Source organism: Nerophis ophidion, linkage group LG14, assembly GCF_033978795.1.
Source record: "Nerophis ophidion isolate RoL-2023_Sa linkage group LG14, RoL_Noph_v1.0, whole genome shotgun sequence".
Classification (NCBI taxonomy): Eukaryota; Metazoa; Chordata; class Actinopteri; order Syngnathiformes; family Syngnathidae; genus Nerophis; species Nerophis ophidion.
This window is the reverse complement of record NC_084624.1, coordinates 15,311,984-15,321,913: the sequence shown is the minus strand read 5'-3', so window position 1 is coordinate 15,321,913 and position 9,930 is coordinate 15,311,984.

The following is a 9,930-nucleotide window of genomic DNA, read 5'->3' as shown; positions in this document are numbered from 1 at the left end:
CAAAACAACTGAGGGTTTTTTAAAAATATTGTCAAAACTATATTTGTTATCGGCGGAATGATACAAACATATCAGCGTCGATACCAGCGATGGTCGATAAGTTTACAATTGTTCAGTGTTCTTGTTAATTTTCCACACATACTGTTTCTTCAGGGTCGACCCTGACGTCACACGCTTTGATACCAACGCTGGTCTCATGACGATACTAATGTGATAATATCGACCTTTTTTTCCAAGCTGTTTTTCAAAAGTTTTATTTAACCAATAAACTAAAAACAAAACAACTGGAGTATTTTTTTAAAATATTGTAAAAACTATATTTGTTATCGGCGGATTGATACAAACATATCAGGGTCGATACTAGCGATGGTCGATGAGTTTACTATTTTCTTGTGTTCTTGTTAATTTTCCACAGATACTGTTTTTTCAGGGTCGACCCTGACGTCAGCAGCGTCGATACCAATGCCGGCCTCATGACGATACTAATGTGATAATATAAAATTTTTTTCCTATATGTTTTCCTAAGTTTTATTTTAGTTACAACCGATATACTAAAAACAAAACAATTGGGGGATTTTTTAAAGTATTGGCAGAACTATACTTGGTATCGGCGGTTTAATACACACATCAATGTCGATACTAGCAATGGTCGATAAGTTTACAATTTTTCAGTGTTCTTTTTTTTTTTTCCACACTCACTGTTTCTTCAGGGTCGACCCTGACGTCGGCGACGTCGATACCAACGCCGGCCTCATGGCGATACTAATGTGATAACATCGGGGGGTTTTTATATGTTTTTCCTAAGTTGTATTTAAATCATAACTAATAAACTGAAAAAAAACAAAAAACGGAGGGATTTTTTTTTTAATATGGTCAGAACTGACCCTATACTTGGTATCGGCGGATTATTACAAACATATCAGGGTCGATACTAGCGATGGTCGACAAGTTTACAAATTTTCAGTGTTCTTGTTTATTTTCCACACATACTGTTTCTTCAGGTTCGTCCCTGACGTCGGCGGCGTCGATACCAACGCTGGTCTCGTGACGATACTAATGTGATGATATCGATTTTTTTCAATATGTTTTTCTTATGTTTTATTTAATTTATAACCAATAAACTAAAAACAAAACAACTGGGGTATTTATTTTAAGTATTGGCAGAACTATACGTGGTATCGGCGGTTTAATACAAACATATCAGCGTCGATACTAGCGATGGTCGATGAGTTTACTATTTTCTTGTGTTCTTGTTAATTTTCCACAGATACTGTTTTTTCAGGGTCGACCCTGACGTCAGCAGCGTCGATACCAATGCCGGCCTCATGACGATACTAATGTGATAATATCAATTTTTTTTCCAATATGTTTTCCTAAGTTTTATTTTAGTTACAACCGATATATCTAAAAACAAAACAATTGGGGGATTTTTTAAAGTATTGGCAGCACTATACTTGGTATCGGCGGATTAATACAAACATATCAGCGTCGATACTAGCGATGGTCGATAAGTTTACAATTTTTCAGTGTTCTTGTTTATTTTCCACACATACTGTTTCTTCAGGGTCGACCCTGACGTCAGCAGCGTCGATACCAACGCCTCATGACGATACTAATGTGATAATATCGATTTTTTTCAAGCTGTTTTTCCTAAGTTTTTTTGAAAAATATTGTCAGAACTGGCCCTATACAAAGATATCAGTGTCGATACTAGCGATGGTCAATACTATTTTTCAGTGTTGTTTTTTAACCACACATACAGTTTTTTCAGGGTCAACCCTGACGTCGGCGTCGTCGATACCAACGCTGGTCTCATGACGATACTAATGTGATATCATTGTTTTTTTTTCTTCATTTCAATATGTTTTTCCAAATTTTATTTAAATCATAACCAATGTGATGATATCGTTTTTCATATTTTTGTTATCATAACCAATAGACTAAAAACAAAACAACTGAGGGATTTTTATTTTAAATATTGTCAAAACTATATTTGTTATCGGCGGATTGATACAAACATATCAGGGTCGATACTATAGCGATGGTCGATGAGTTTACTATTTTTCAGTGTTCTTGTTTTTTTTCTCCACACATAATGTTACTTCAGGCTCGACACTGACGTCGGCAGTGTCGATACCAACGCTGGACCCATGACGATACTACTATGTGATCATATCGATGGTTGTTTTGTTTTGTTTTTCATTTCAGGATGTTTTTCCCAAGTTTTATTTAAATCATAACCAATAAACTAAAAACAAAACTGATGGATTTTTATTTTTTTGTCAGAACTGGCCCTATGCTTGGTATCGGTGGATTAATACAAACATATCAGGGTCAATATAGCGATGTGAGTTGTGTTTTTTTAGTGTTTTTGTTTATTTTCCACTCATACTGTTTTTTCAGGGTCGACCCTGACGTCGGCGACGTCGATACCAACGCCGGCCTCATGACCATACTAATTTGATAATATCTAATTTCTTTCATTTCACAATGTTTTGTCCTAAGTTTTATTAATATCATAACCAATAAACTAAAAACAAAACAACTGAGGGATTCTTTTAAAAATATTGTCAGAACTGGCCCTATATGTGGTATCGGCGGATTAATACAAATATATCAGTGTCGATACTAGCGATGGTCGATGAATTTTATATTTTTCTGTATTCTTGTTTTTTTTCCAGACATACTGTTTCTTCAGGGTCGACCCTGACGTCGGCTGCGTCGATACCACACCGGCCTCATGACGATAGTAGTTTGACAATATCTATCCATCCATTTTCTACCGCTTATTCCCTTTTGGGGTCGCGGGGGGCGCTGGCGCCTATCTCAGCTACAATCGGGCGGAAGGCGGGGTACACCCTGGACAAGTCGCCACCTCATCGCAGGGCCAACACAGATAGACAGTATCTACTCTTTTTTAATTTCACAATATTTTGTCCTAGGTTTTATTTATATCATAACCTATAAACTAAAAACTAAACAATTGAGGGATTTTTTTTACGTATTGGCAGAACTATACTTGGTGTCGGCGGATTAATACAAATATATCAGGGTCGATACTAGCGATGGTCGATAAGTTTACAATTGTTCAGTGTTCTTTTTTATTTTCCACACATACTGTTTCTTCAGGGTCGATCCTGACCTCACCTGCCTTGATACCAACGCTGGTCTCATGGCGATACTAATGTGACAATATCGACTTTTTTTCAAATGTTTTTCCTAAGTTTTACGTAAATTATAACCAATAAACTAAAAACAAAACAACTAGGGGATTTATTTTAAGTATTGGCAGAACTATACGTGGTATCGGCGGTTTAATACAAACATCAATGTCGATACTAGCGATGGTCGATGAGTTTACAATTGTTCAGTGTTCTTGTTTTTTTCCACACATACTGTTTCTTCAGGGTCGACCCTGACGTCGGCGGCGTCGATACCAACGCCGCCCTCATGACGATACTAATGTGATAATATCGATTTTTTTCAAGCTGTTTTTCTAAAGTTTTATTTAACCAATAAACTAAAAACAAAACAACTGAGGGATTTAAAAAAAAAAATATTGTCAAAACTATATTTGTTATCGAAGGATTGATACAAACATATCAGTGTCGATGGTCGATAAGTTTACTATTGTTCAGTGTTCTTGTTTATTTTCCACACATACTGTTTCTTCAGGGTTGACCCTGACGTCAGCAGCGTCGACACTAACGCCGCCCTCATGACGATACTAATGTGATAATATCGACTTTTTTTTCCAAGCTGTTTTTCTAAAGTTTTATTCAACCAATAAACTAAAAACAAAACAACTGAGGGATTTAAAAAAATATATATTGTCAAAACTATATTTGTTATCGGTGGATTGATACAAACTGATCAGAGTCGATACTAGCGATGGTCGATGAGTTTACTATTTTTCAGTGTTCTTTTTTTTCCCCACACATACTGTTTCTTCAGGGTCGACCCTGACGTCGGCGGCGTCGATACCAACGCCGGCCTCATGACGATACTAATGTGATAATATTGACTTTTTTTTTCAAGCTGTTTTTCTAAAGTTTTATTTAACCAATAAACTAAAAACAAAACAACTGAGGGATTTTTTTTTTAAAAACATTGTCAAAACTATATTTGTTATCGGCGGATTGATACAAACATCAGGGTCGATACTAGCGATGGTCGATAAGTTTACAATTGTTCAGTGTTCTTGTTTTTTTCCCACATATACTGTTTCTTCAGGGTCGACCCTGAAGTCGGCGGCGGTGATACCAACGCCGGCCTCTTGACGATCGATACTAATGTGATAATATCGAGTTTTATTGAACCAATAAACTAAGAACAAAACTGAGGGATTTTTTTTTTAAATATTGTCAAAACTATATTTGTTATCGGCGGATTGATACAAACATATCAGGGTCGATACTAGCGATGGTCGATAAGTTTACAATTGTTCAGTGTTCTTGTTTATTTTCCACACATACTGTTTCTTCAGGGTCAACCCTGAAGTCAGCAGCGTCGATACCAACGCCGCCCTCATGACGATACTAATGTGATAATATTGACTTTTTTTTTCAAGCTGTTTTTGTAAAGTTTTATTTAACCAAAAAACTAAAAACAAAACAACTGAGGGATTAAAAAAAAAAAAACATTGTCAAAACTATATTTGTTATCGCCGGATTGATACAAACATCAGGGTCGATACTAGTGAAGGTCGATGAGTTTACTATTTTTCAGTGTTCTTTTTTTTTCTCCCACATATACTGTTTCTTCAGGGTCGACCCTGAAGTCGGCGGTGGTGATACCAACGCCGGCCTCATGACGATCGATACTAATGTGATAATATCGATTTTTTTAAGTTTTATTGAACCAATAAACTAAGAACAAAACTGAGGGATTTTTTTTAAAAATATTGTCAAAACTATATTTGTTATCGGCGGATTGATACAAACATATCAGGGTCGATACTAGCGATGGTCGATGAGTTTACTATTTTTCGAAGTTCTTGATTTTTCCCCACACATACTGTTTCTACAAGGTCGACCCTGACGTCGGTGGCGTCGATTCCAAAGCCGGCCTCATGATGATACTAATGTGATAATATCGATTTTTTTTCAATATGTTTTTCTAAGTTGTATTTAAATTATAACCAATAAACTAAAAACAAAACAACTGGGGGACTTTTTTAAAGTATTGGCAGAACTATACGTGGTATCGGCGTATTAATACAAACATCAATGTCGATACTAGCGATAGCCGATGAGTTTACTATTTTTCAGTGTTCTTGTTTTTTTTCCACACATATTGTTTCTTCAGGGTCGACCCTGACGTCAGCGGCGTCGATACCAACAGCAGCCTCATGACGATACTAATGTGATAATATCGATTTTTTTTTCCAAGATGTTTTTCTCAAGTTTTATTTAAATCATAACCAATAAAGTAAAAACAAAACAACCAAGGGATTTAAAAAATATATATTGTCAGAACTGGCCCTATATTTGGTATCGGCGGATTAATACAAACATATCAGCGTCGATACTAGCGATGGTCGATGAGATTACTATTTGTCAGTGTTCTTGTTTATTTTCCACACATACTGTTTCTTCAGGGTCGACCCTGATGTGGGGGGCGTCGATTCCGCGCGGGCTTCATGACGATACTAATGTGATATCGATTTTTTTTTTCAAGATGTTTTTCTAAAGTTTTATTTCAATCATAACCAATAATCTAAAAACAAAACAAATGAGGGATTTTTCTTTAGTATTGTCAGAACTGGCCCTATACTTGGTATCGGTGGATTAATACAAACATATCAGGGTCGATACTAGCGATGTGACATGTGTTTATTATGTTTTACTGTTCTTGTTTATTTTCCACACATACTGTTTCTTCAGGGTCGACCCTGACGTCGGCAGCGTTGATACCAACGCTGAACACATGACGATACAACTAATGTGATCATATGGATGGTTGTTTTTTTTTCAGGATTTTTTTTACTAAGTTTTATTTAAATCATAACCAATAAACTAAAAACAAAACAACTGAGGGATTTCTTCTAAGTATTGTCAAAACTATACTTGGTATCGGCGGATTAATACAAACATCAGTGTCGATACTAGCGATGGTTGATGAGTTTACTATTTTTCAGTGTTGTTTATTTTCCACACATACTGTTTCTTCAGGGTCGACCCTGACGTTGGCGGCGTCGATACCAATGCGCGCCTCACGACGATACTAAAGTGATAATATCGATTGTTGTTGTTTTTTTTCATTTCAAGATGTTTTTCCTAAGTTTTATTTAAACCAACAAAACAACTCAGGGATTTTTCTTTAGTATCGTCAGAACTGGCCCTATTGGTATCGGCGGATTAAAACAAACATATCAGGGTCGATACTAGCGATGCGAGATGTTTTTTTAGTGTTCTTGTTTATTTTCCACACATACTGTTCCTTCAGGGTCGACCCTGACGTCGGCAGCGCTGATACCAACGCCGGCCTCATTACGATGCTAATGTGATAATGTCGATTTTTTTTCCGTTTCAAGATGTTTGTCCTAAGTTTTATTGCAATCATAACCAATAAACTAAAAACAAAACAACTGAGGGATTATTTTAAAAACATTGTCAGAACTGGGCCAACTGGCCCTATATTTGGTATCGGCGAATTCATACAAACATATCAGCGTCGATACTAGCGATAGCCGATAAGTTTACAATTATTTTCCACGCATACTGTTTTTTTCTGGGTCGACCCTGACGCAAGCAGCGTTGATACCAACGCGGGCCTCATGACGATACTAATGTGATAATATCGATTGTTTTTGTTTTTTCATTTAAAGATGTTTTTCCTAAGTTTTATTTAAACCAACAAAACAACTCAGGGATTTTTCTTTAGTATCGTCAGAACTGGCCCTATTGGTATCGGCGGATTAAAACAAACATATCAGGGTCGATACTAGCGATGCGAGATGTTTTTTTAGTGTTCTTGTTTATTTTCCACACATACTGTTCCTTCAGGGTCGTCCCTGACGTCGGCAGCGCTGATACCAACGCCGGCCTCATTACGATACTAATGTGATAATGTCGATTTTTTTTTTCCGTTTCAAGATGTTTGTCCTAAGTTTTATTGCAATCATAACCAATAAACTAAAAACAAAACAACTGAGGGATTATTTTAAAAACATTGTCAGAACTGGGCCAACTGGCCCAATATTTGGTATCGGCGAATTCATACAAACATATCAGCGTCGATACTAGCGATAGCCGATAAGTTTACAATTATTTTCCACGCATACTGTTTTTTTCTGGGTCGACCCTGACGCAAGCAGCGTTGATACCAACGCCGGCCTCATGACGATACTAATGTAATAATATCGATTTTTTTCAAGATGGTTTTCCTAAGTTTTATTTAAATCATAACCAATAAACTAAAATCAAAACAACTGAGGGATTGTTTTAGTACTGTCAGAACTGGCCCTTTACTTGGTATCGGCGGATTGATACAAACACAATCCCTTCGGTGTTCTTGTTTATTTTCACACGTACTTCGTGTTGCTCAAATATATATTTATGCTGTACACCATACGTTGTGTTTTGCCTAAAGCAGTGTTATATTCTAATTATAAGCATTGTCAACAAATTAATCACAAAAATCATTGAAAGGTGTTTGAAGGGGTCTGATACGAAGATTAAAAAAAAAACAATTCTTGTTTAATGCATCGGATATTACATTCTATTTCATGTATTTCAAAATAAAACATGCTTTAGTACAAATATATTTGCCAAAGCAGCTTATTAGGACAAATAAAAGCGTATTATCATGTTAGCTTAAACAACAGTGATCAAAGTAATCTGTGACCCGGAACAAGATAATCGCAGTGAGTAAAATAAGCTACATTTTTTATTTTGAAGATCAATCTGGCCACTTCCTGCTTCTTCTTGGGCAATGTTTCCACCTTTGGAGAAACGCCTGAGCCCCGAGTAATCCAAGTATGTACATAACCATAAACTGTGTACGCATTTATTAGGTTACAGTAAACAAAAACTGTATGTACGTTGAACATATAAAAACATATGTACATGTTCATTACATGAAACAATTTAAATGTTAATTACCCTTTACCCTAAACCCTAGGTACATGTACATGTTCATTAAACGCTACCTTAATATAAACTGTATGTGCATGTACATATTAACAATGTACATGTTTATTACCCCTAAACAAACTACATGTAAATCTAAACAATGTACAAACCCCGTTTCCATATGAGCTGTGAAATTGTGTTAGATGTAAATACAAACGGAATACAATGATTTGCTAATCTTTTTCAACCCATATTTAATTGAATGCACTACAAAGACAAGATTTTTGATGTCCAAACTCATAAACCTTTATTTTTTTTTGCAAATAATAATTAACTTAGAATTTCATGGCTGCAACACATTCCAAAGTAGTTGGGAAAAGGCATGTTCACCACTGTGTTACATCACCTTTTCTTTTAACAACACTCAATAAACGTTTGGGAACTGAGGAAACTAATTGTTGAAGCTTTGAAAGTGGAATTCTTTCCCATTCTTGTTTTATGTAGAGCTTCAGTCGTTCAACAGTCCGGGGTCTCTGCTGTCGTATTTTATGCTTCATAATGCGCCACACATTTTTGATGGGGGACAGGTCTGGACTGCAGGCGGGCCAGGAAAGTACCCGCACTCTTTTTTTTTTTTTTTTACAAAGCCACCCTGTTGTACCACTTGTCTTGCTGAAATAAGCAGGGGCGTCCATGATAACATTGCTTGGATGACAACATATTTAGCTCCAAAACCTGCATGGACCTTTCAGCATTAATGGTGTCTTCACAGATGTGTAAGTTACCCATGCCTTGGGCACTAATGCACCCCCATACCATCACAGATGCTGGCTTTTGAACTTTGCGCCTATAACAATCCAGATGGTTATTTTCCTCTTTTTTCTGGGGGACACCACATCCTCTGTTTCCAAATATAATTTGAAATGTGGACTCGTCAGACCACAGAACCCCTTTCCACTTTGCATCAGTCCATCTTAGGTGAGCTCGGGGCCCAGCCAGGCCGGTGGGGTTTCAGGGTATTGTTGATAAATGGGTTTGGCTTTGCATAGTAGAGTTTGAACTTGCACTTACAGATGTAGCGACCAACTGTAGTTGCTGACAGTGGTTTTGTGAAGTGTTCCTGAGCCCGTGTGGTGATATCCTTTACACACGGTCGGTTTTTGATGCAGTACCGCCTGAGAAATCAATAGTCCATAATATCATCGCTTACGTGCAGTGATTTCTTCAGATTAACTGAATTTTTTGATGATTTTAAGGACCGTAGATGGTAAAATCCCTAAATTCCTTGCAATAGCTCGTTGAGAAATGTTGTTCTAAAACTGTTCGACAATTTGCTTACAAAGTGGTGACCCTCGTCCCATCCTTGTTTGTGAATTACTTAGCATTTCATGGAAGCTGCTTTTATATCCAATCATGGCACCCACTTGTTCCCAATTAGCCTGCACACTTGTGGGATGTTCCAATTAAGTGTTTGATGAGCATTCCTCAACTTTATCAGTATTTATTGCCACTTTTCCCAACTTCTTTGTCACCTGTTGCTGGCATCAAATTCTAAAGTTAATGCTTATTTGCAAAAAAATAAAAAATAAAAAAAGTTTATCAGTTTGAACATCGAATATGTTGTCTTTGTAGCATATTCAACTGAATATGGGTTGAAAATGATTTGAAAATCATTGTATTCCGTTTATATTTACATCTAACACAATTTCCCAATTCAAATGGAAACAGGGTTTGTACATATAAACAATGTACATGATTATTACCCCTTACAAACTGTATATACATATAAGTAAACTACGTGTATGTTTATTACTTTAAACATAAACTGTATGTACAGGTTAACTATGTACACGTT